The sequence below is a fragment of the Aethalodelphis obliquidens genome, unplaced genomic scaffold (assembly GCF_003676395.1).
Source record: "Aethalodelphis obliquidens isolate GAN/ISIS:26980383/991018 unplaced genomic scaffold, ASM367639v1 scaffold80, whole genome shotgun sequence".
Lineage (NCBI taxonomy): Eukaryota > Metazoa > Chordata > Mammalia > Artiodactyla > Delphinidae > Aethalodelphis > Aethalodelphis obliquidens.
The window spans coordinates 778499-805740 of record NW_020838024.1 but is presented as its reverse complement, the minus strand read 5'-3'; the positions used below and the strand labels follow the sequence as shown (position 1 = coordinate 805740).

At 41.5% G+C, this 27242-nt stretch overlaps 1 protein-coding gene across 1 annotated transcript in view; it reads left to right on the top strand.

The window, feature by feature from the left end:
* The window catches only part of EGFLAM (EGF like, fibronectin type III and laminin G domains), a 171033-nt gene that overhangs the window by 22889 nt on the left and 120902 nt on the right, over positions 1 to 27242 (top strand). The gene's annotated exons all lie outside the window — the stretch shown is intronic.

The window sequence follows — 27242 nt, the reverse complement described above, 5'->3', positions numbered from 1 at the left end:
GTTCATTTTTGAAACGCTGCGCCCAAGGAGGCACTTTGGCCACAGGTGGTAATTCATTCTAAACAAAGATAGGTGACCTGTCTCATCTTCCCCCCCGCCCCCAATTATGGAAACAGATTATATTCTTAGTCACATCCTTTTTGAAAAAACTATATAATAACTTGCCTTAACAATTTCCTGCACAGAAAATTCTTAATTATGCAGTGGACCAAAAAAAAAAAAGGCATTTTCTTTTATCTGTTTTGAACGAGTTGCCTTTCAATTTCATTGACTGCCCCTTTGTTCTTATAGGGCTAAGAGTTTGTTTGAAGAATGGCTTTGTCGTGTTTCCTTTGACTGTCTCCATGGCCTAAATAAAAAGTCTACCAGAAAAACACTGAAAAAATCAGCTTCTTAGTTGTGAGTCTCTTGCAAGAGCCGACAAACTAAAAGTTTGCTTTTATCTTTCAGATTGTGAAATCCATCCCATTTATAAATCGCGCATGTCCCCCCATTTGCTGTTTGACACTAACCAAGTACCCACAGTCAGTGAGTTAATCATTATTCCTGTATCACAACCACAAAGATTCCAGATGTACAAAGGGGACAGTGCTCACATGTATATGTATAGGCAATTTAAGTCCACTTTGCAAAGGTATGTGTTGATATTAGGAGAATTTTGTATATGTATATGTAAGCAGATTGGCCAGGGCTGGGAGGGCGGGCAGTGATTAATCAAGGTGAACTTTCTGGAGGAGTCAATGTCTGTGCCAGTGTTGGAAGAAAAGGGCATAATTCCATAGCGAGTCATATAAACACTTATTATTATTATACTTGGTGAGATAGTTGATATTTTCACGGAGAACCGTTAACAATTGTTAAAAGTAAATCAATTCCTGCTCTCCGTCTACCCCTCTCTCTATGGGACATACAACAGAGATTTGCCCTTGTGAAAAACTGCTTGTTGGAAAGCTCCTTTCCTGTGTTCTGTTTGTTTTTAGGTTGCAGCTTTTATTTCTGCCTTTAAGCCTCTGACTCCATATGTTTTTCATTTCCACTCAGAGGAGTTAGGACTGCTGTTGACTGAGAATGTCTAGTCTAATAAGGCTTTTTATTTTTGACCTTTTAATTTGTCTAGTGTTTCAAACTACGAAGACCCTTTGCTTTCTAATCTAGCCTGGTTTGTAGTTGTCCTCGTAGGTGGTATGGTGGGAAGAACATGGGGTTTGAAGGCAGAAGACCTTGGTTTGAGTCCCAGTCTCAGCTGTGTGACTTTAGACAAGACCTTCAACGTCTCTGAACTTCTGTTTCCTTGTTTGCAAAGTAAATTAAATAAGGAGGACAATACTTAATTGGCCCCAGAATGACAGTAAGGATTACAGTTAGTCACATACATTACGTAAATTTAAATGTGTTATTTTAAATGATCAGTGCTATAATTGTGCAGGCACTGAACGGAGACTGGGCTGCCAAGAATTTCCCCTTTAAGGTCTTCTTCCATTCCTGAAACACTTTAACTGTAAACAGTTACTCACACCGAAAGCATATTTTTCCTTAGCAGTTGCCCCTTGTCAGTCCCCAAAAGTGTCTTCACATGTGGTTCCTCAAGATGTAAGTGCTGGAGTTATAGGTTTTATGGGGTTATTTCCTAATGTTAGTGCATCATATCAAAATTGCACAAGAAGCCAACATTATTCCTGAAAGTCTTTATTATTATTATTATTCATAAAGTACAGTATATAAGCTTTGATGTCTACACATGTGACTCTCATTTCGGGAGCCATTTGTAGGAAAAGTATTTCTCTGTAAGCATTCTGTGGGGTTGATACCCACACTGGGAGATGCATGTGGAAATTGGTACCTATTAAGGAAAAGTAGATTACAGACCCCCATCTCACACTCACTCCATGTGCTCACTCATTAGGAACGCTTTATATTGATGTTTCTTTCTTTTTCTTTATTACTCCATCTGTCAGTTATTACTGGATAGCAAGCCACTCCCAAACTCAGTGATTTATAAGAGCTATTAGGTATTCTCACTCATGTCTCTGCAGGTTGGCTGGCATCAGACTGATCTTGGATGAACCCAGCCAGGTAGTGCTGTTTCAGGGTGCAGGTTTTTCTGGGCTTGATGTGTTGTAACAGTTTAGGTTCAGGTCCACCCCACGTAGGTCTCATGTCGATTCTGGTTGAAGGGGTTGTCATGGCAATGACAGAGGCACAAGAGGCAAGCCCAGGACTTCCCTGGTGGCGCAGTGGTTAAGAACCTGCCTGCCAGTGCAGGGGACATGGGTTCGAACCCTGGTCCGGGAAGATCCCACATGCCGTGGAGCAGCTAAGCCCGTGAGCCACAACTACTGAGCCTGCGCTCTAGAACCCGCGAGCCACGACTACTGAAGCCCGCGTGCCTAGAGCCCGTGCTCCGCAACAAGAGAAGCCACCGCAATGAGAAGACCGCGCACCACAACGAAGAGTAGCCCCCGCTCGTTGCAACTAGAGAAAGCCCCAACAAAGACCCAACGCAGCAACAATGGCCATTTTTTTGTAAAAAAAGCAGCAACAAGACCCAATGCAACCAAAAGTAAATAAATAAATAAATGTATTAAAAAAGAAAAGCAAGGAGTATTAAAAAAAAAATAGAGGCAAGACCAAGGGCACAGAACGTATCAAACCTTTTATGGCATCATGTCTGCTAACACTCATTGGTCACATACTGCTAAGCTTAATGACGAGGAGCAAGGATATAGATACACACTGCTTACCCTGAAACCAAAGCAAAGCACATGGCCATGCCCAGTGTCACAGGGGCGGGGAAATATACTCTTTCCATGTTGGAGCATGGGGAGGTTACATATTTTTTGTCAATAATCTAATAGTCCTACTGCCAAGTACGTACGTTGAATTCCTATACACAAGATACATATGTGTGGTGCAACTCTACGGTGTAAACATGGAAGTTCCAATGCCCCTCTACAATGGCCATCCTGAAATGACACATAGAGGATGATTCTCCCATACAGAACCATTTCCATTGTTAAAAAAAGATAAGATAGGCTATAGATTTTACAGGTTTGTCTTGGGTCTATCTATAATTCTACCATCCTGCTCCCTTTCTAAAAAGTATATCTACCTTGATTTATTTTTAAAAAAGCACATCATTCTTAAACTTTGGTACTTTAGGTATGATTAGTCATTAATTGCTTACAGTAAAGCTCATACTGACGACAGCATGCCGTGACTAAGAACCACAGGTAGATTCCAGATGTCCACACTAACCAGAATGTGATAGTTTATTACAAAAGAATGTCCGTGGAACATTGTAGTGATCTGGGCTTTTTTGATGGACTTGAAAAGGGAAGCATGTTTGTGCTAGTAATCAAGACAGAGAGAGGACCATGTTTGATCTTTGAATAAGTGGGTGTTTTAACATAATATACTTGAAAATTTTAAAAATATATATGGCTAATGAATAATACATAGATGGACAAACTGTCTAATAAGGATGACCAAATAGGACATCCCTTCTCTTCTTTCAGGTGTATGTTAGAAGAGTCCCAATAACTCAACACATGGAAAAGGTTAGAAAAGAATCCTTTACAAATAAGAATTTAATTGATTTTTTAAAAAATTTATGCTGGAACTGAGAGGGGGATCCTGAGTTGAACTTGGTAAGTAATATAACTGTATACCTTTCTACAGTCCTGAAATGCACCCAAACAATAAATAAGATTATGATGATAGTTATCAGACAACTAGTGAAGCCTACCTTACACATTTCTAGTAGGAAAAAAGAAAGCCTATGTAAAGCAGAATGTAATCCATTGCTAAGCCAACCTCCTTTTTCAATTGATAATGGGTTGAAAGACCACATAGCTTTACACTACCTACATTGCGAAGGCAGTATCACAGTTTAGGTAGTTCAAGTAGCAATTCTGAAATGTGGAGGAATACTTGTTACATATTTCGCGATTGTGCTATTTAAACTGCAAAATACAATCAGAAGCAAGAATAATTGTTCTGATTTTTGTTTCCAAGAATAATTGTTAAGATACTTTGAGGAGTTTAACAAGTCTACTTCTGGCTAAACACAACACTCCTAGACGTGCAATTCTTTTTTTTTTTTTTAACATCTTTATAGGAGTATAATTGCTTTACAATGGTGTGTTAGTTTCTGCTTTATAACAAAGTGAATCAGCTATACATATACATATATCCCCATATCCCCTCTCTCTTGCGTGTCCCTCCCACCCTCCCTATCCCACCCCTCCAGGTGGTCACAAAGCACCAAGCTGATCTCCCAGTGGTATGCAGCTGCTTCCCACTAGCTATCTATTTTACATTTGGTAGTATATATAAGTCCATGCCACTCTCTCACTTCGTCCCAGCTTACCCTTCCCCTTCCCCATGTCCTCAAGTCCATTCCCTATGTCTGTGTCTTTATTCCTTTCCTGCCCCTAGTTTCTTCAGGACTAATTTTTTTTTTTTTTTTTAGAGTCCATATATATGTGTTAGCATACGGTATTTGTTTTTCTCTTTCTGACTTACTTCACTCTGTATGACAGACTCTAGGTCCATCGACCTCACTACAAATAACTCAATTTCATTTCTTTTTATGGCTGAGTAATATTCCATTATATATATGTGCCACATCTTCTTTATCCATTCATGGATATCCATTCCATATCCTGGCTATTGTAAATAGTGCTTCAATGAACATTGTGGTACATGCTTCTTTTTGAATTTTAGTTTTCTCAGGGTATATGCCCAGTAGTGGGATTGCATGGTGGTATGGTAGTTCTATTTTTAGTTTTTAAAGGAACCTCCATACTGTTCTCCATAGTGGCTGTATCAATTTACATTCCCACCAACAGTGCAAGAGGGTTCCCTTTTTCCACACCCTCTCCAGCATTTATTGTTTGTAGATTTTTTGATGATGGCCATTCTGACTGGTGTGAGGTGATACCCCATTGCAGTTTTGATTTGCATTTCTCTAATGATTAGTGATGTTGAGCAGCTTTTCATGTGCTTCTTGGCCATCTGTATGTCTTCTTTGGAGAAATGTCTATTTAGGTCTTCTGCCCATTTTGGGGTTGGGTTGTTTGTTTTCTTGATATTGAACTGCATGAGCTGCATGTAAATTTTGAAGATTAATCTTTGTCAGTTGCTTCATTTGCAAATATTTTCTCCCATTCTGAGAGCTGTCTTTTTGTCTTGTTTATGGTTTCCTTTGCTGTGCAAAAGCTTTTCAGTTTCATTAGGTCCCATTTGTTTATTTTTGTTTTTATTTCCATTTCCCTAGGAGGTGGGTTAAAAAGGATCTTTCTGTGATTTATGTCCTAGAGTGTTCTGCCTATGTTTTCTTCTAAGAGTTTTATTGTGTCTGGCCTTACATTTAGGTCTTTAATCCATTTTGAGTTTATTTTTGTATATGGTTTTAGGGAGTGTTCTAAATTCATACTTTTACATGTAGCTGTCCAGTTTTCCCAGCACCACTTATTGAAGAGGCTGTCTTTTCTCCATTGTATATTTTGTATTATTTTTGCCTCCTTTATCAAAGATAAGGTGACCATATGTGCGTGGGTTTATCTCTGGGCTTTCTTTCCTGTTCCATTGATCTATATTTCTGTTTTTGTGCCAGTACCATACTCTCTTGATTACTGTACCTTTGTAGTATAGTCTGAAGTCAGGGAGCCTGATTCCTCCAGCTCCGTTTTTCATTCTCAAAATTGCTTTGGCTATTCGGGGTATTTTGTGTTTCCATATAAATTGTGAAATTTTTTGTTCTAGTTCTGTGAAAAATGCCACTGGTAGTTTGATAGGGATTGCACTGAATCTGTAGATTGATTTGGGTAGTATAACCATTTTCACAATATTGATTCTTCCAATCTGAGAACATGGTATATCTCTCCATCTGTTGGTATCATCTTTAATGTCTTTCCTCAGTGTCTTATAGTTTTCTGCATACCGGTCTTTTGTCTCCTTAGGTAGGTTTATTCCTAGGTATTTTATTCTTTTTGTTGCAGTGGTAAATGGGAGCATTTCCTTAATTTCTCTTTCAGATTTTTCATCATTAGTGCATAGGAATGCAAGAGATATCTGTGCATTAATTTTGTATCCTGCCACTTTACCAAATTCATTGATTAGCTCTAGTAGTTTTCTGATGGCATCTTTAGGGCTCTGTATGTATAGTATCATGTCATCTGCAAACAGTGACAGTTTTACTTCTTCTTTTCCAATTTGGATTCCTTTTATTTTTTTTTCTTCTCTGATTGCTGTGGCTAGGACTTCCAAAACTATGCTGAATAATAGTGGCGAGAGTGGACACCCTTGCCTTGTTCCTGATCTTAGAGGAAATGCTTTCAGTTTTTCACCATTGAGCATGATGTTTGCTGTGGGTTTGTCGTATATGGCCTTTATTATGTTGAGGTAGGTTCCCTCATTTTGTTTATCTTACTGTGTTTGGGGTCTCCTTTTTGCAGGCTGCAGGTTCGTAGTTCCCAGTGTTTTTGGTGTCTGTCCCCAGTGGCTAAGGTTAGTTCAGTGGGTTGTGTAGGCTTCCTGGTGGAGGGGACTAGTGCCTGTGTTCTGGGGGATGAGGCTGGATCTTGTCTTTCTGGTGGGCAGGTCCACGTCTGGTGGTGTGTTTTGGGGTGTCTGTGGACTTATTATGATTTTAGGCAGCCTCTCTACTAATGGGTGGGGTTGTGTTCCTGTCTTGCTAGTTGTTTGGCATAGGGTGTCCAGCACTGTAGCTTGCTGGTCATTGAGTGAAGCTGGGTGCTGGTGTTGAGGTGGAGATCTCTGGGAGATTTTCGCCGTTTGATATTATGTGGAGCTGGGAGGTCTCTTGTGGACCAGTGTCCTGAAGTTGGCTCTCCCACCTCAGAGGCACAGCAGTGACTCCTGGCTGCAGCACCAAGAGCCTTTCATCCACACGGCTCAGAATAAAAGGGAGAAAAAGTAGAAAGAAAGAATTAGTAAAAGAAGAAAGAAAGAAAGAAAGGAAGGAAGGAAGGAAGGAAGGAGAAAAGAAGGAAAGAAGGAAAGAAAAAGGAAGGAGGGAAGGAAGGAAAAAAGAAAGAAAGAAGATAAAGTAAAATAAAATAAAGTAAAATATAATAAAGTTATTAAAATAAAAAAATAATTATTAAGAAAAAAATTTAAAAAAAAAAAACCAAAAACAGACGGATAGAACCCTAGGACAAATGGTGGAAGCAAAGCTATACAGCATAAATCTTGCTCTCAAAGTCCACCTCCTCAATTTGGGATGATTTGTTGTCTATTCATGTATTCCACAGATGCAGGTACATCAAGTTGATTGTGGAGCTTTATAATCTGCTGCTTCTGAGGCTGCTGGGCGAGATTTCCCTTTCTCTTCTTTGTTCTCACAGCTCCCAGGGGCTCAGCTTTGGATTTGGCCCCGCCTCTGCGTGTAGGTCGCCGGAGGGTGTCTGTTCTTCGCTCAGACAGGACAGGGTTAAAGGAGCCGCTGACTCGGGGGCTCTGGCTCACTCAGGCCAGTGGGAGGGAGGGGCACGGAGTGCGGGGCGAGCCTGTGGCAGCAGACGCCGGCGTGACGTTGCACCAGCCTGAGGCGCGCTGTGCGTTCTCCCGGGGAAGTTGTCCCTGGATCCCGGGACCCTGGCAGTGGCGGGCTGCACAGGCTCCCCGGAAGCGGGGTGTGGATAGTGACCTGTGCTCGCACACAGGCTTCCTGGTGGTGGCAGCAGCAGCCTTAGCGTCTCATGCCTGTCTCTGGGGTCCGCGCTTTTAGCCGCGGCTCGCGCCAGTCTCTGGAGCTCCTTTAAGCAGCGCTCTTAATCCCCTCTCCTCGCGCACCAGGAAACAAAGAGGGAAGAAGTCTCTTGACTCTTCGGCAGGTGCAGACTTTTCCCCGGACTCCCTCCCAGCTAGCCGTGGTGCACTAACCCTTTCAGGCTGTGTTCACGCCGCCAACCCCAGTCCTCTCCCGGTGCTCCGACCGAAGCCCGAGCCTCAACTCCCTGCCCCGCCCGCCCCGGCGGGTGAGCAGACAAGCCTCTCGGGCTGGTGAGTGTCAGTCGGCCCTGATCCTCTGTGCGGGAATCTCTCCGCTTTGCCCTCCGCACCTCCGTCGCTGCGCTCTCGAGGTACGTTCCCTCTATGCCAACTTTCTGAAGAGTTTTTATAATAAATTGGTGTTGAATTTTGTCAAAAACTTTTTCTGCATCTATTGAGGTGATCTTACGGTTTTTCTCCTTTAATTTGTTAATATGGTGCATCACATTGATTGATTTGTGTATATTGAAGATTCCTTGCATCCCTGGGATAAATCCCACTTGATCATGGTGTATGATCCTTTTAATGTGTTGTTGGATTCTGTTTGCTAGTATTTTGTTGAGGATTTTTGCATCTATATTCATCAGTGATATTGGTCTATAATTTTCTTTTTTTGTGACATCTTTGTCTGGTTTTGGTACCAGGGTGATGGTGGCCTCGTAGAATGAGTTTGGGAGCGTTCCTGCCTCTGCAACTTTTTGGAAGAGTTTGAGAAGGATGGTGTTAGCTCTTCTGTAAATGTTTGTAGAATTTACCTGTGAAGCCATCTGGTCCTGGACTTTTGTTTGTTGGAGGATTTTAATCACAGTTTCAATTTCATTATTTGTGATTGGTCTGTTCATATTTTCTATTTCTTCCTGGTTCAGTCTTGGAAGGTTATACCTTTCTAAGAATTTGTCCATTTCTTCCAGGTTGTCCATTTTATTGCCATAGAGTTGCTTGTAGTAATCTCTTAGGATGCTTTGTATTTCTGCGGTGTCTGTTGTAACTTCTCCTTTTTCATTTCTAATTTTATTGATTTGAGTCCTCTCCCTCTTTTTCTTGGAGTCTGGCTAATGGTTTATCAATTTTGTTTACCTTCTCAAAGAACCAGCTTTTAGTTTTATTGATCTCTGCTATTGTTTTCTTTGTTTCTATTTCATTTAATTCTGTTCTGTTCTTTATGATTTCTTTCCTTCTACTAACTTTGGGTTCTGTTTGTTCTTCTTTCTGTAGTTCCTTTAGGTGTAAGTTTAGATTGTTTATTTGAGATTTTTCTTCTGTCTTGAGGTAGGCTTGTATAGCTGTAAACTTCCCTCTTAGAACTGCTTTTGCTGCATTCCATAGGTTTTGGATTGTCGTGTTTTCGTTGTCATCTGTCTCTAGGTATTTTTTTAATTTCCTCTTTGATTTCGTCAGTGATCTCTTGGTTATTTAGTAACGTATTGTTTAGCTTCCATGTGTTTGTGGTTTTTATGTTTTTTTTCCCTGTAATTGATTTCTAATCTCATAGCATTGTGGTCAGAAAAGATGCTTGATATGATTTCAATTTTCTTAAATTTACTGAGGTTTGATTTGTGACCCAAGATGTGATCTGTCTTGGAGAATGTTCCATGCGCACTTGAGAAGAAAGTGTAATCTGCTGTTTTTGGATGGAATGTCCTATAAATATCAATTAAATCTATCTGGTCTATTGTGTCATTTAGAGCTTGTGTTTCCTTATTAATTTTCTGTTTGGATCATCTGTCCATTGGTGTACGTGAGGTGTTAAAGTCCCCCACTATTATTGTGTTACTGTTGATTTCCTCTTTTATAGCTGTTAGCAGTTGCCTTAAGTATTGAGGTCCTCCTATATTGGGTGCCTTAAGTATTGAGGACCTCCTATATTGAGGTCCTCCTATATTTATAATTGTTATATCTTCTTCTTGGATTGATCCCTTGATCATTATGTAGTGTCCTTCATGTCTCTTCTTTATTTTAAAATCTATTTTATCTGATATGAGTATTGCTACTCCAGCTTCCTTTCGATTTCCTTTTGCATGGAATATCTTTTTCCATCCCGTCACTTTCAGTCTGTATGTGTCCCTAGGTCTGAAATGGGTCTCTTGTAGACAGCATATTATATGGGTCTTGTTTTTGTATCCATTCAGCAAGCCTGTGTCTTTGGTTGGAGCATTTAATCCATTCATGTTTATGTTCCTATTGCCATTTTCTTAATTGTTTTGGGTTTGTTTTTGTAGGTCCTTTTCTTCTCTTGTGTTTCCCACTTAGAGAAGTTCCTTTAGCATTTGTTGTAGAGCTGGTTTGGTGATGCTGAATTCTCTTAGCTTTTGCTTGTCTGTAAATCTTCTGATTTCTCCTTCGAATCTGAATGAGATCCTTGCGGTGTAGCATAATCTTGGTTGTGGGTTCTTCCCTTTCATCACTATAAATATATCATGCCAGTCCCTTCTGGCTTGTAGATTTTCTGCTGAGAAATCAGCTGTTAACCTTATGGGATTTCCTTTGTATGTTATTTTTCGTTTTTCCCTTGTTGCTTTCAATAATTTTTCTTTGTCTTTAATTTTTGTCAGTTTGATTACTGTGTGTCTCGGCATGTTTCTCCTTGTGTTTTTCCTGCCTGGGACTCTCTGTGCTTCTTGGACTTGGGTGGCTATTTCCTTTCCCACGTTAGAGAAGTTTTCAACTATAATCTCTTCAAATGTTTCCTCAGGTTCTTTGTCTCTTCTCCTTCTGGGGCCCCTATTATATGAATGGTCTTGTGTTTAATGTTGTCCCAGAGGTCTCTTAGGCTGTCTTCATTTCTTTTCATTCTTTTTTCTTTATTCTGTTCCGCATCAGTGAATTCCACCATTCTGTCTTCCAGGTCACTTATCCATTCTTCTGCCTCAGTTATTCTGCTATTGATTCCTTCTAGTGTATTTTTCATTTCAGTTATTGTATTGTTCATCTCTGTTTGCTTGTTCTTTAATTCTTCTAGGTCTTTGTTAAACATTTGTTGAATCTTCTCAATCTTTGCCTCCATTCTTTTTCTGAGGTCCTGGATCATCTTCACCATCATTATTCTGAATTCTTTTTCTGGAAGGTTGCCTATCTCCACTTCATGTAGTTGTTTTTCTGGGGTTTTATCTTGTTCCTTCATCTGGTACATAGCCCTCTGCCTTTTCATCTTGTCTACCTATCTGCGAATGTGCTTTTTGTTCCACAGGCTGCAGGATTGTAGTTCTTCTTGCTTCTGCTGTCTGCCCTCTGGTGGATGAGGCTATCTAAGAGGCTTGTTCAAGTTTCCTGGTGGTAGGGACTGGGGGTGGGTAGAACTGGGTGTTGCTCTGGTGGGAAGAGCTCAGTAAAACTTTAATCTGCTTGTCTGCTGATGGCTGGGCCTGGGTTCCCTCCCTGTTGGTTGTTTGGCCTGAGGCAACCCAACACTGAGCCTTCCTGGGCTCTTTGGTGCGGCTAATGGCTGACTGTGGTAGGGCTCACACCAAGGAGTACTTCCCAGAACTTCGGCTGCCAGTGTCCTTATCCTCACAGTGACACACAGCCACCCCCCGTCTCTGAAGGAGACCCTCCAACACTAGCATGTAGGTCTGGTTCAGTATCCTATGGAGTCACTGCTCCTTCCCCTGGGTCCCGACGTGCACACTACATTGTGTGTGCCCGCCAAGAGTGGAGTCTTTGTTTCCCCCAGTCCTGTCGAAGTCCTACAATCAAATCCTGCTAGCTTTCAAAGTCTGATTCTCTAGGAATTCCTCCTCCCGTTGCTGGACCCCCAGGTTGGGAAGCCTGCCCTGGGGCTCACAACCTTCACTCCAGTGGGTGGACTTCTGTGGTATAATTGTTCTGTTTGTGAGTCACCCACCCAGCAGTTATCGGATTTGATTTTATTGTGATTGCGCCCCTCCTACCATCTCATGGTGGCTTCTCCTTTGTCTTTGGAGGTAGGGTATCTCTTTTGGTGAGTTCCAGTGTCTTCCTCTTGATGATTGTTCAGCAGTGAGTTGTGATCCTGGTGCTCTCACAAGAGGGAGCAGGTCCTCCTACTCCGCCATCTTGATCCAATCTCCTTTTTCATTTTTTTCTGATCTGATCTTTATGATTTCTTTCCTTCTGCTAACTTTGGGGATTTTTTTGTTCTTCTTTTTGTTCTTGTTTTTTTGTTCTTCTTTCTCTAATTGCTTTAGGTGTGAGGTTAGGTTGTTTATTTGAGATGTTTCTTGTTTCTTGAGGTAAGATTGTATTGCTATAAACTTCCCTCTTAGAACTGCTTTTGCTGCATCCCATAGGTTTTGGGTCATCGTGTTTTAACTGTCATTTGTTTCTAGGTACTTTTTGATTTCCTCTTTGATTTCTTCAGTGATCTCTTGGTTATTTAGTAGTGTATTGTTTAACCTATATGTGTTCGTATTTTTTACATATTTTTTCCTGTAATTGATATCTAGTCTCATAGCGTTATGGTCAGAAAAGATACTTAATGTGATTTCAATTTTCTTAAATTTCCCAAGGCTTGATTTGTGACCCAAGATATGATCTATCCTGGAGAATGTTCTATGAGCACTTGAGAAGAAAGTGTCTTCTGTTGTTTTTGGATGGAATGTCCTATAAATATCAATTAAGCACATCTTGTTTAATGTGTCATTTAAAGCTTGTGTTTCCTTATTTATTTTCGTTTTGGATGATCTGTCCATTGGTGAAAGTGGGGTGTTAAAGTCTCCTACTATGATTTTGTTACTGTCGATTTCCCCTTTTATGGCTGTTAGCGTTTGCCTTATGTATTGAGGTGCTCCTGTGTTGGGTGCATAAATGTCTACAATTGTTATATCTTCTTGGATCGATCCCTTGATCATTATTTAGTGTCCGTCTTTGTCTCTTGTAATAGTCTTTATTTTAAAGTCTATTTTGTCTGATATGACAATTGCTACTCCAGCTTTCTTTTGTTTTCCATTTGCATGGAATATATTTTTCCATCCCCTCACTTTCATTCTGTATGTGTTATTAGGTTTGAAGTGGGTCTCTTGCAAATAGCACATATATGGGTCTTGTTTTTGTATCCATTCAGCCAGTCTATGTCTTCTGGTTGGAGCATTTAATCCACTTACATTTAAGGTAATTATTGATATGTATGTTCCTATTACCATTTTCTTAATTGTTTTGGGTTTAGTTTTATAGGTCTTTTCCTTCTCTTGTGTTTCCTGCCTTGAGAAGTTCCTTTAGCATTTGTTGGAAAGCTGGGTCATGTAGGCTTCCTAGTGGAGGTAACTGGTGCCTGTGTTCTGGTGGATGAGGCTGGATCTTGTCTTTCTGGTGGGCAGGACTGTGTTCGGTGGTGTGTTTTGGGATATCTGAACTTATTATGATTTTAGGCAGCCTCTCTGCTAATGGGTGTGGTTGTGTTCCTGTCTTGCCATTTTTTTGATATAGGGTGTCCAGCACCGTAGCCTGCTGGTCGTTGAGTGGAGCTGGGTCTTAGCGTTGAGATGGAGATCTCTAGGAGAGCTTTCTACATTTGATATTACGTGGGGCTGTGAGGTCTCTGGTGGACCAATGTCTTGAACTCAGCTCTCCCACCTCAGAAGCTTAGGCCTGACACCTGGCTGGAGTACCAAGACCCTGTCAGCCACATGGCCAGGTACGTGGGGAGTTTCTTGCCTTTTGGGAAGTCTGAGGTCTTCTGCTAGCATTCAGTAGGTGTTCTGTAGGAGTTGTTCCACGTGTAGATGTATTTCTGATGTATTTGTGGGGAGGAAGGTGATCTCCACGTCTTACTCCTCTGCCATCTTGAAGGACCCCCAGGGTGGTTAGTTTTTATGGGCTGCGTAATTTCATAGGCTAGTGAGTAGGAGGATTATTCCAACTAATTTGCGGAAGAGGTGAGATTTCCAGGAATTGGGCCGCCACCCAATTTTTGACCTTGTGTGGTGGCCCTGGAACTGTCATGGTGCTTATGGGTGTGTCATTTAGATGCTAATGTATTATGATGAGCATATAATGAGGCTCAAGGTCTACTGAAGGTTGAACCTTCTGACATCTTGGGCCTAGTTGGTTCTAACCAGTTTTGTCTTGTCCTATGGCTATGTCATTCTTTGAGAGGTTGTGCCCTGCTCCCTTCCCTCCTATTTCACTTCCATACCCTCTTTGGGAAGAGGACCATGTTTCCTGCAGCAGATCCCTGCTGCTTAGGGTATCTGTATCTCTGTCTGAGGTCTATGTCTTTAGACCTCAGATTGGGAATGACCCACAGGTCTCAGTGGGTCTCTGACCTAGAGCAAATGTCCTCTGGTCTCAACCAGAGATCTAGTGATGGAGATGTGACCCATTCTTGCCACCATGATTTCCTTTTTCTAGCAGTCCTTGTGGTAACTGGGGTACCTGGGAGAGCAAATTCAGGTCTGTGGCTAATTTGGGGATGTTAGTACAGTTTGATAGGAGGCTGAACTAAGGTAATGGCAGTAGCACTAGAAGGAAGATGTGGATTTATTCAGTCAGTCATGTAGTCAATCAGACAGCTAATATTTCTGTAATGCCTATTATGTTCTAGAGACTACTATAGGTGCCGAGGATAAAGGATGACCACAAAAGGCCTGGCCCTCATGGAGCTTACATTCTTTGGTCTATTGGGGGCAGCATGGTGGGTGGTGTTGTATCTTGATAAAGATGCTCCCAGAGTTTTGGACTGTGGGGAACGTGGGAGAGGAGATTTGCAGACCGAATATGGTTTTAACCTAGAACATTTGGAGTTTGAGGTGTCTGTGAGCCATCAAGGCTGAGACGCTTAGTTAGATATCCAGGGCTTACTTGAAAAGATACACTGGGCAGGTGCTTGGAGATACTGTGGGAATGGATGAGACCACCTGGAAGAATGGGACTCACAGTAGGGCTCAGCCAGGGGCAGGTGTACATCAGGACCACCTGGGGAGCTTCTTCAGACTCTGGGCATCAGTGTCCTTGACCCAGACATTTAGAGATTTTGAAATACCCCATATGGGCATCCTCCCTAAACTACCACCATTGAGATGTCATCTAAGGGGAATGTGATTACGTTGAAGCAACAAAAAGGGTTGAGAGTTACTGGTACAACCTGAGAGGAGGCCAGCGTCCAACTGAAAGCCTCGACAGCTTCGTGAAATTTGGAAGTACCTGTGAGAAGCTCCAAAGCTGCTGGCTAGGGACTGAACAAATAAGGCTTTAGTGTCAGTTTTTTCACTGGCTGCTGAGATCTCACACGGCGCTTAGCTGCTCTGAGTTTTAATTTCCCCATCATTAAAATCAGAGGGTAGGCCAAAGCAGTGGTTCTCACCCTGTGGTTTAGGAACTAGCAGCTCCAGCATCCCCCAGGAGCATGTTAGAAACGCACATTCTTGGGCCCCATCCCTCACCTCCTTAATCAGAAATTCCAGGCAGGGCCAGCAATCTGTCACTCCAGCCTGTCAGGTGATTCGGATGCTCCCAAACGTCAGAGAACCGCCGGATGAGATGAATTCGGAACTCCCTTCTAGCTTCAAATCTTCTGCTCTGTACTCTTGTCCAGACGCTTTGGTCAAGTTTCACAGTCTAAGTCTCTTTGTCCCTCTCCCCTGTTCAATGACCTTAGCATTTAATCATTGTTAATAATGAATCATTGTAAAATGATTTAAATGATTTCTGCTTGTGGTGGGGAGGATACGCACGTGTGTGTGTGTATGCCTGTGTGTGTATGCCTGTGTGTGCATGCGTGTGCACGTGTGTGTGGCAACAGGAGGCTGGAGAGTGGAGACTCAGCCTTCCTGCTTGCTTTTTCGGATGATGTGGTCAGAGTGAGCCTGCCCCAGTGAAAGCAAAGAGTCACAAGTTGTGGTCACGCACAGTAGGCGCTCAGAGGCTGGTTTGGGCCTTAACCCTCTGTAACACACCTGGAGTTAGGGGAGAGCGGGGCCTCGAAGTCCACCGTCTAATGGTTACTCCAGTAGGTTGCCAGCTCTCTGGTGCTGCCGCTGTCTCCAGCGTCCTTCTCCATTTCTGGCATGTGTGCTTTATTTGCCTTGCTGACCGTGACCAGGAGCTGCTGTTAGAGGCTCTCAGCTAGATTTCCCTTCGCTGGAAGTCCGCAGCTGGGCCGGAAGGACTCCTCTGCAAGATCCCCTCACAACCCAGCTGAGCCCAGTTTATGAAGCTGCGTGATGCTCGAGCTGGGCCTGCCCCCGATGCTAGTGCCTCTAGAGCAAGAGTTCAAATGGACACCTACCTACCACCTGTAAAAACGTACGATTCATTCACAAAATAAACAGTTAGTTGCAAGATTTTCTCTCCTTCCGCCTTGACAAATATACTTTCATAATGACCTGGAAGACCAGGCTCAAATTTAGATTTCTCAGCCTCCCTGAAATTCCACTTTGAAAGAGGCCCTGTGGACAGGACTGGTCCCTGAGGCCCGGTCTGCTGCCCTGCTTGCTCTGCCCCTCCCTGGCGGCTGCGCCTGTGCACACACGTGGGCACCGCAACCAACAACCCAGCTCCGTCCGCTGGCCGTCCTGGCACACAGCGACCCACTGGTCACCCCATCACTGAGGGTGCACACACCGGCAGCACAGGTCCCCCTCAGGGCAGACCCAGGGAAGAGGCCACTGCGGACCAGGACGCGGGCTCAGGACTCTCCAGGCAGGGAACCCAGGGTCTTGTGTGCTCAGGGAGTGGTCCACGTGCGGAGGGGCCCCAGGCTCTTCTAGGCATGTCCTCCTGGCCTGGGACACACACTCCAGCCAAGGGGCATGGTGTGGCCAAAGGAGGATCCAAACTGGGTCTTCTAAATCAGGGCCCACGTTTGTCTGGGTCTAATTGTGCCAGGAACCGCTCTGAGTGATTCTCTTCTCTGTCCCCTTTAGAGTTCTGTGGATGCTTCCCCACGTGCTATTCAGGGAAGTATGAATGTCAGAGTAGGAGGGACGTTAGAAATCATAGAATCCAGCCCATTGGTGAGCAGATGAGTAAATCGAGGCACTGCACGAGGGTGGATTACATTCTGGAAAGATGCATTACTCCCTGGAATGGTACTCTGGAGTGGTGGATTGTGGAATTGTGTGCTGGAACGGTGGATTTCAGAGGGAAGCATATGATATGAACCATAAACCCCCCACTAAAAGAAGCCGGGAGGGCTCTGCAAGACATTTCATGCTGCCCCTCAGTGTCTGAGAATTTCCCGAATCCCTAGGTCACTAGAACAAATACTGTTCTGTGTCTTAAACCCACATTTTTACTACTGCCTTGAAGGCATCACCTTGAAAGTGGCTCTAGTGGCAGATTCTGGTTACATATTCATAGTGCTGCTTTAGTAATATTAGTTGGAGCAAGCTTCAAAAAGATGGAAATAAGGTTTTTTTCCTGTTCAGAATTTCCTGATTATTTTTAGTTAGTCTGGGCATTTTCCATTGCATCAGTGACTATAACTCTGTTCATTCCATGAAAATCAAATAACTAAAAAGCGAGCAATGTATTTCTGTCACAGATGACATTTTTGTTTGCATTTTGGAGTGTTTTTATGAACTGGATTACAAAACTAATCGAATCGGAGATGAATTTTACACAGGAAGTTGAAGTATTTTATGAAATAAAATTACCGTAAGAAATTGACTTAATCATTCAGAAGTTTCTAATGCAAAAACACGGTTTTGAAATTCCTCCAAAGAAGAAAGCCCAAGAAGACAGCTCCCTCATGGCAAAGAAACTCACTTGTTATTTATTTATCTCTTAAGAAGTATGGCTTTTAGCTTATCAGAACACAGCTTCGGGATGGATTGTATAAATGCATTATACTAGTTTTAAATGCTACAGTTCTTCAAAACTAGTTTTTTATTGCGTAATATATAATCCAACATTCTAACCATAGTTGCTGAAATATGAGTTATTTTTGTACTTAACTGCTTAAATCTTGTTTAGTCCACATGTAAGTGGCCTACCACTTTGATTTTTTTTTTAATGTTGAGGAAGCACTAATACGTTTTTATATCATAATAGATAAAAATCCCAGAAGACCTCAGTGTTATAACTATTATAAACATTTTTTTGCCTCCTTAAGAGTTTTTAGAGAGAGTAACTTGGGCTCGACTTGCCCTGTCAAATGACTGGACTTTCTCCTGATGACTCAGAGGTTGTAGACATGCGAGGAAAGTCTCTTTAGTTTCACTCCTCATCTTTCATTCCCTAGCTGGAAGAGACTGAGAGAAATGGTTTGCTTGGTTCATTCCGGTTGGGACTACACTCCGATGTCTCTTTATCTCCAAAGCTGATACCAGGCCAAGTCTCAAGACTTCCCAGCTGGTTTCTCTGGGCTTTCCAGGTCTGCCACCACCTGTCTGGAATCTGTCTCCAGCTCAGAGGGGCCCTACTGGGTGGTTTGCTCCTGCCTTCAGCTTGCCCGCTCTATAGATACTCCAATAATCATACAATGTCTGTATAAATATTGTGCTTGCCCTGCAAATACAGCTTCAGATGGCCCCCAGCTGGAGACCTGCCTTTCCTTCAAGGACACCCCAGACAAACACACAAAGAGAAGAATGCTGTGCTCGCGATGCAAATATGCCATAAGACAAGGCCTCTGATGCTTCCTTCCAACCAGATGGCCCTTCACACGCCCCTCCTACTCGTACGATTTAGAGTCACCAATCCTATGGCCTTCAACTGCTTTGCTGAAAAAAGTTCCGTTTAGTCTACTAACACACATTCTTCCGAGGAGGGCGCAGGCTGAGGGAACTGTGGGAGGGAAACCATATCCCTTAGAATCTGGAAAGGCCAGAGAAACCTTGGGGGAAGTCTTGACAAATGGCAAATAAGTTCCATTGCGAGCACAACTCTGAACAGTTGGTGGCGCTGCTCCAGGCACTGGGTTGAGGAGGTTTCCGAGGCCTCCATGAATAGGAGAGAATGGACTTCCATGTGATCAATTTGATGCCGAGGGTGACTTCCAGGTTTCTGGACGTCATGGTGGATAATGATACCATTTACCAGAACAGGGATTACTGGAGGGGCTCAGGTTAAAGAGAAAGATGATGAATTCACTTTTGACCTGTTGAATTTGAGAGGCCCGTGTGACATCTGGGTCCACTTGGCAGTTGGGTACATAGACCTGCCCTCTGGAAGAGAGGGCCGGGCTGGGGAAATGGAACGGGGCGGGGGGACGGGGGAGCCCACCAGCATATATGTGGTAATGACTGGCAGGGATGAGAGCACCCAGGAAGAGAGTGTAGTGGAGCTGAGAAGAGGACGTTCGGCAGAATCACCAAGAACACAAACTTTAAGGGGTTGAGAGAAGATCATCTCTTCTTTGTTACTACTCACTATCTCTATCTCCTGCCCCGTTGATAAGATCTTACATCAGTAGACTCTAGACCTCAGTTTCTTCATCTGTAGAGCGGGAATAATGTCTCCTTCCTCTATCCCATACTCTTATGAGGATCAGTTGATTTCTGGTGACACGTGGTGGGTTGAACAAACATATTTACTACCGGTCCCTAAAAACCCCCACTAAAATGCTTGTCAGCTGGGGCAAAGAGCGTTAACCAGCAGGACAAAAGGATCAGCAGATGGCAGTGATGAAATTTTGGAAACTGAAATGCCCATGGACAAGTGGCAATGTATTTAGAAACCAAAGAATGACGGTTGCTAAGCCAGCAGTGAGGGGAAGACCAGAAGCTGGCTAATACTTGAATAGTGCTTTAAAATACACAAAAGTTTTCTTCTCTCTCCCTCTCTCTCTCATTCTCTCTCTCTTTTTTCTCAGATCTCTTTTTCTCTTTAAAGGAATAAATCTTCAAGTAGAAAAGATACTGATACATTGTATGAATAAACCAGTTTATCCCTTCCTTTACCGGTGGACAATTATTTCCAGTAAAAATCTTAAATAAGAAATGGGCAGATAAAATCAGAGTACACAAACTCACATGGGGATAGGACGGGTAACACCAAATGGTTGTTACCTCTGGAAGAGAGGAATGGAGGATGGCGTTTCAGCTCTATTTTATCCCGTCCCCCAACATGCATACATTTATTTATTTATTTATTTCCAGCTTTATTGAGATATAATTGACATATAACATTGTGTAAGTGTAAGGTGTACAGTGTGGTGATTTGATACGTAGAGAAATGATTACCACAGTAAGGTTAGTTGACACATCCATCACTCACATAGTTAGCATTTTTGTGTGTGTGTGGTGAGAACATTTAAAATTTACTGTCTTAGCAACTTTCAGGTACTATTAACTATAGTCATCTTGCTGTACCTTAGATCTCCAGAACTTACTTATTCAATTTATAACTGAAACTTTGTATGCTTTGACCACCTTCACCCACTCTCCCTGCCCACCCCCTCTACCTTTTCACCTTCTCCCACCTCTGGCAACCACCAATCTACTCTCTGTTTTTTATTATGTTTGGCTTTTTTTGTATTTCACATATAAGTGATATAATATGGTATTTGCTTTTCTCTGTCTGACTTATTTCACTTAGTATAATGCCCTTAAGTTTCACCCATGTCATCACAAATGGCAGGATTTCCTTTTTCATGGTTGAATAATATTCCATTTTAATGTATATGTGTGTATATATCTATATCTATCTATATCTACCACATATTCTTTATTCATCCATCAATGGACACTTAGTTGTTTCCACATCTTGGCTGTTGTTAATAGTGCTGCAATGAACATGGGAGTACAGATATCTCTTTGAGATCCTGTTTTCATTTCCTTCAGATAAAGATAACTGCCCAGAAGTGGGATAGCTGGATCACATAGTAGTTCTATTTTTAATTATTTGAGTAACCTCCAGACTGTTCTCTGTAGTGGCTGTACCAATTAACATTCCCACCAACAGTGCACAAAGGTTCCCTTTTCTCCACATCCTGGCCAATCCCTGTTATTTCTTGTCTTTTTGATAATAGCCATTCTCGCAGGTGTGAGGTGATACTTCCTTGTGCTTTTGATTTGCATCTCCCTGATTTGTGATGTTGAGCACCTTTTCATGTATCTGTTGGCTATTTATTTGTACATCTTCTTTGGAAAGATGTCTATTCATGTTCTTTGTCCATTTTTTAATCATATTATTTGGTTTTTTGCTATTGAGTTGTATGACTTCCTTATATACTTTGAATATTAACCTCTTATCAAATATATGGTTTGTAAAAGTTTTGTCCTATTTTATTTCTTTTTAAAAAAGATTTGAAAATTCACATAATAATAATAATTATAGCATTACATGTTAATTATTTTGAGAAAGGGAAAAGAAAATCTTCCAGTCAGTATTCAAGGACACCTGAATGAGTATACTATAAAGGCAGCATGCTCAGAGCACTGGCTTCCCCACCAGCTCTAGTTGAGAATCTTCATGAAGATGTGAGGCCAGGACCATGGTCATGACCCCATCTCTCCTCCCCTACACATCGTGAGATCGGGCTGGGCCATCCTCTAGGCCTTCATGTCCTGTGAGGCCCCGTGTTGATGCTCCCTTGGGACATAATTGTGAGATGTAATTTAGAATCAGAACTGTCGAGAATTGAGGGCATAGGGAGCAAAAAATTGGGGGAAATACTGTTCTAGATTATGGCCAGCCTCCAAAGTAGGGCGGAGCAAGAGAGTGCCTGTTCTGTGTGCTTTATAATATCAGGTCCCCCCGTTAGTGCTTCAGTCACTGTTGATTGACAGATCTGTGTGGCACTGTTTTCGGCAGCAATAGCCTCTTTCCTGGACACCTTCATTTTACTGTGATAGTTGACTTGTGATACGGGCATATTATTTTATGCAGGTACATTACCTTTGGTTAAGAGCTAGTAAATCTGCTTCATTAATTACAAACTATTTTTAACCTTACTGTTAGATTGAGAGACAGACAACAACCATGAGACAACGCAGCATCCCCTAAACCGCCTGGTGTAAACTAGTACAAACGCTTCATGAAGCGTTATTTTGTAGATTTCCTTTAGTTCTGAAGGAGCCTGGTCATACAGGCGCCCATGCAACATTTGGTCTTTGAATATAAAAATACTTTCCCAGGCAATGTTTTCAAATTATGAAAAATAATATAATAACAATCTGTAAAGCTTACTAAATAGAAGAAAACAGGAAAAAAAATCATCCTTAATCTCAACTACCTTAATGTAACCATTAGCCTTTTACTCTTGCCTTCCAGTTATTTTGCAAATGAGTATTTCGTATGACTCTAATAACAGTATTGATGGTAACTGGGTATACTTTTTATTTAACACTACATCCTAATTGTTGCTACAGAGTGATACAAGCCTCATTCTTAAAATAAACTTTTAATTTTGAAATTAATTTAGATTTCAAAATAATAGAATTTGCAAAATTCTAGATTTGCAAAAATAATAGAATTCCTGTCTTTTACCCAGTTTCTCCTCATGTTAACATATTATATAACTGTGGTACATTTGTCAAATCTAGAAGATTAACTAGTGCTGGTACTAACTAGTAATAGTACAATATTATCAAATAAACTACTGACTATTTGGATTTTGCTCATTTTCCCACTATGTCCTTTCCCTGTTCCAGATCCTAAGAAACCGTAACGTGTTTAGTCACATCTCATTTTTGATGTTTGTATAACAGTCCATCTTGGTAATGTACTATTATTAACTTGACTTTTGCCCTGTTTCTAAATATTTAGATTGCTTATGGTCTTTCCATATCACAAGTGATCCTCTGAAGAACATCTTCATGCGAGCAGCCTTCTCTTCTTTTAAGATTCTTTCCTCACGACAGACTGTAATCCCACCTCAGGGAGTCCAAGGGAAGGCACATACTTGTGGCTCCGGATATTACTGCATTTTGCCAAGTTGTCTTCCAAAATGCCTGCGCTCATTTACTCTGCCATAAGTAATTTTTTGAGACTAGCACATTTATGTACTCTTGTCAGCATTAGTTACTATCACTTAAACATTTTTGGCTAATTTAATAGATGAAAATGACATCTCAATTTTAAGAAGTTGTATTTATTTGATAACTAGCAAATTTGAATATTTTGCCATGTGTGTTTATCAGCTATATTTTCTCTTATGGGAGTTGTCCCTTCATATTTTATTTGTGTATATTTTATAAACATATTCAGGGCCTGAACGTTTTTTCTCAGTATGTATGAGTTTTATAATAAAGGATCCCTTGGCCTGCATTTTGCTGCGATTATTTACCTTTTGATCTGTTGTTTTTCTTTTTTCTTTTGTAATCTTTGAAGAGCATAATGAAGTTTTATGACGTGGATCCATCACTTTTGATTTATTTTCTTTAGCACTTTTTTTTTTTTGCGGTACGCGGGCCTCTCACTGCCGCGGCCTCTCCCGTTGCGGAGCACAGGCCCCGGACGCGCAGGCTCAGCGGCCATGGCTCACGGGCCCAGCTGCTCCGCGGCATGTGGGATCCTCCCGGACCAGGGCACGAACCTGCGTCCCCTGCATCGGCAGGCGGACTCTCAACCACTGCGCCACCAGGGAAGCCCTCTTTAGCACTTTTAAGCTTAGAAAGGTTTATCTTCCAAAAAAAAGTATCCGATTTTAAAATTCAATTCTTTTAGATAATTTGATTTCCCATCTTTAACCATCTGATTCATCTGAGATAGTTTTGGTGTTTGGCCCAAATGTCTGACCTGGCTACCTCTCACTCACCAGCTGCCGACGACCACACCTCCTACACCAGCAGCAGTCACAGCTGCCTTTGTGATCCTAGATGAGTGGATGACACGCACCCCTCCCCTGCGCTGCCCAAGGCAGAATCCTTGGAGCTTTCACGACTCTCATTCATCACCCCACCCACATCTACTCAACCGTGGCGCTCTGTTATGTGGTGCTCCCCCGAGTCTTTGAGGAAGAGTGTATACTGCTCCCTCTGCTTGAGACACTTCTCCATCCCCACTTTGTCGCATTCTTATTAGTCCGCCAGGTGGAGTCAGGTGTGTCCTTGCTGTGTGCCACCAAAGTGCTCCATCCTTCCCTTTATGTTCCTCACACCCAATTGTAATGTCCTGCTAACTTGTTGGTGGTCCCCTGTGTCTCTTCATTATTAAGGTAGCCTCACCGACTAAGCCAGTGCCTGATACATATAGGAGCTCGATAAATATGTTAGGTGTGTGAACGATTGAATAAATGAAAGAATATGCCGATAAAAATAGAAGTCATATCTAGCTGTGTTCCCGCAGGGCTTGATTAGAATACTTTCTTAGAGAATATGAACATAAAGGGGATAGTGTATTAGAATTCAGGCTTTTCATGGTACCAGCATGTCGTGGATACTGTGGATTGGCTTGTTCAACATCATCTTACCCTCCTTTTAGGTGTCATTACTGTAATGCAAAGGCTGGAGAAATAAAAACATTTCCCAGACTGCCTTGCAGTCAGTATTCTGGAGGTAAATTAGGTCCCACCAATTAGATGCACTCTTAGGACTTACAGAAGGCAGGAATGGGAGGAAGGCCACTTTCCGGCTGCTGTCTCTCCTGCCAAGCAAGGCCATCCAAACATGACAACTCATCATTCCAAGGTTCACCACCACTTTCGTGTGTGTCTGGAGGCAATTGTAATGGTAAGAATGGCAGGATCAAGTGTGAAGGCTGGGGTTTCTTGGTTTTGAATCACTGCAATAGCGAATTAGCTAGTTATCATCTATCTACCTATTATCTCTCTCTCTTTCTCACCTATTTATTTACATATTTATAAAATAGAGCTAATGGAGACTCCTGAATTCCAGTCCCCTAGTCTTTCCACCAATTTTGTAACCATGTTTCTGCTTAAAATACCTAGAGAGTTTTCTGTACTGAACAGATCCACAAGGGATACAAGGACTGGTTTCCCACTAACTGACCCAAGTAGCCCAACTTGATAAGTTGTAATTTTTCCCAAAATGAAGAGAGTAGTGTTACTCCTAGGACCTAGGATGAGTTTGTGCTTATTGGTTATTCTGTGGTCTGTGAGGGTTCTGTAAATCATTTCCACTATCTTTTCCCCCATTCCCAGCTTCCTTTGAGATTTTGATAGCATAGACCCCCACTCAGCAATAAAACTGCCCAGTAATAAATAATTATACAGCTGGACCCAAATGTAAAACTACACAGGAAAAAGTATAGGTAAATGACTCAGATCTTTGAACATATTAAGAGCCCTTTTAAATCAGTGGGGAAAAAAAAAATAACCCAATTGAAAAATGTACAAAACACATGAAGGGAGGAAGAAAAATAGCCAAAGAAGATATTAAAATATTCCTCTTTCTTTCTTATCAAAGTAGCAACGATTTTAAAGTAATACTCAGATCTGGGGAAGATGTTTTCCTTATACTGGGCATTCTCATACACCTCCATAAGCTTCTAAATTGGTTAATTTTCTAGATGTAAGTTTGGTTATATTTATAAAAATCTTTAAAACATTCATTCTCTGGATCAACAGTTTTCAGCCGGAGTCAGTTTTGCCTGCCATGGGGCATTTGACAATGTCTGGAGATGTTGTTGGTTTCCACAACTACAGTTGGTGGGTGCTACTAGCATCTAGTGGGCAGAGACCAGGGATGCGACTCAACATCATCCTACAATGCACAGGACAGCCTGCACGAAAAAATATATAGCCCGAAATGTCAGTAGAGTGGAGGTTGAGAAATTCTGTCTTAGACACAAAAATTCTGCGTTGAGAATTTACCCAAATGAAAAAATTGAATGTACTTCAAGATTCATTTATTAAATCCTTTTTGGAGAGCAAAAAGTCAGTAGCTATTAAAAATTAAGATGCATATACTCATAATTTTTAATAGATATCCATCCTAGAAATGCTCGGACTTTTGTGCATGAAAAGGCACACACACAGATGTTCTTCTCAGCCTTATTTTTAACAGTGAAATTTTGGAAACAACCTAAATGTCAATGACTGGAGTAACAGTTAATGTCTGTGCATGCTCTGCATAGCAGAGTATTTGGCCATCCCACTGCCCACTACTCTTTTCCTATGATCCTGTCCTCCTTTGGGAAACTCCTGTACAGTGGATAGGCTTGGTGGAAGAACTGTTTCCGGGACTCCGTTCATCCTGTCCGTTTCCAGTTTGGAAACCAGAAAAAACTGATCTTTCCTCTCTGATCCTTTGGTCACATGACATGTTTGTCACATGACATAAGTTTGGCCAGTCAGATGGGACTTTAAATCTTGAACCAAGGCAGAGCCAGAGAACAGTTGAAGATCAAATCCCTGAGTCACAGCACTGGTGGCAGTGGTAGGTGTCTATGGCCGTTATTGCCGATTGATGACACTGAACCTCTGTTACTTGGTCCACCAGAAAGGCCTTCGATTTTGTTATTGAAAATATTGGTGGTGGAAGGCCCCAGCAGTAGCCCAGTAAATAGACACATTAGATCCCTGTGAATTGCAAACAGAGTATCCCAACTGATATGCTGGAGAATTATACACAGTCACTAAAAAGAAAGATCATCAGGACATATTAATAAGTGGAAAATCAAACTGAAGAACACTCGTTCACTGAAGGAACGTTTATTGAGCTCTTCCATTTATTAGTCTCTGTGATCTGAACAGGACATACCTAGTTGCGGCCCTCATGGAGCATTATTTAAAATAGCAAAATGTCAGAAATAAATTGTGTCTAACAATAGTGGAATGAGATACACTATAAATTATGGCCCAGGCATTATATGGAAGAGCTAACAGCCATTAAAAATAAGAATAATTATTTTGATTAGTAAATACATACTATCAGTTTATATATATATTAATATTTATATATATACACTATACTAAGTCAAATAAGAATATTTATGAATATATATTGAATATATATAATATGAATATTATATGTAGTGAACACAATAAACAATTAAAATTATATATACATTATATAAACATATGTTTGTGTGTGTGTATATATATATATATATATATATTTCAAAAAATTCCATGTAACCAAAAGGGAGGTATACTATATAAAAATGTTGGCAGGACTCATTTTTGAGTGATGGAATTTTTTGTTTTTGTTTTCTAAATTTTGAAATCTGCGTATGTTGTTTTTATAAACATAAAGTTTGTTGTTTATAACCATAAAATTATTTAAGGTAAGAATACAGTAAAACATTTGAAATTTCCTAACCCCATTTTATACTAAACCGCATTTTTGAAATATTCAGCAATAAGAATATACGAGCTATATAAACAGAATCTATATAACATATCTATAAAACATATATGTTACTGAGTAAACCAAAAAAAATTCACTATCTTGCTTTAATACATTCCAAGCACCTTGGTCTATGCTGCCCTGAATCTCCCTTTGCTGGTCCTTGAGGTATTAGCAGTTACAGAAGGGACTGTGGGCGATAGCTGGGCTGATTTCCCTCCCATTGCAGGTTTGGGAGGGGTCAGTAGAGGTCTGGTGAGGTCAGCTGCCACAGGTGTGGCCTCCTGGAGAGATGTCTGCATTTCTGGCCTGTGAAATCATCTTTAAGTATGCTCT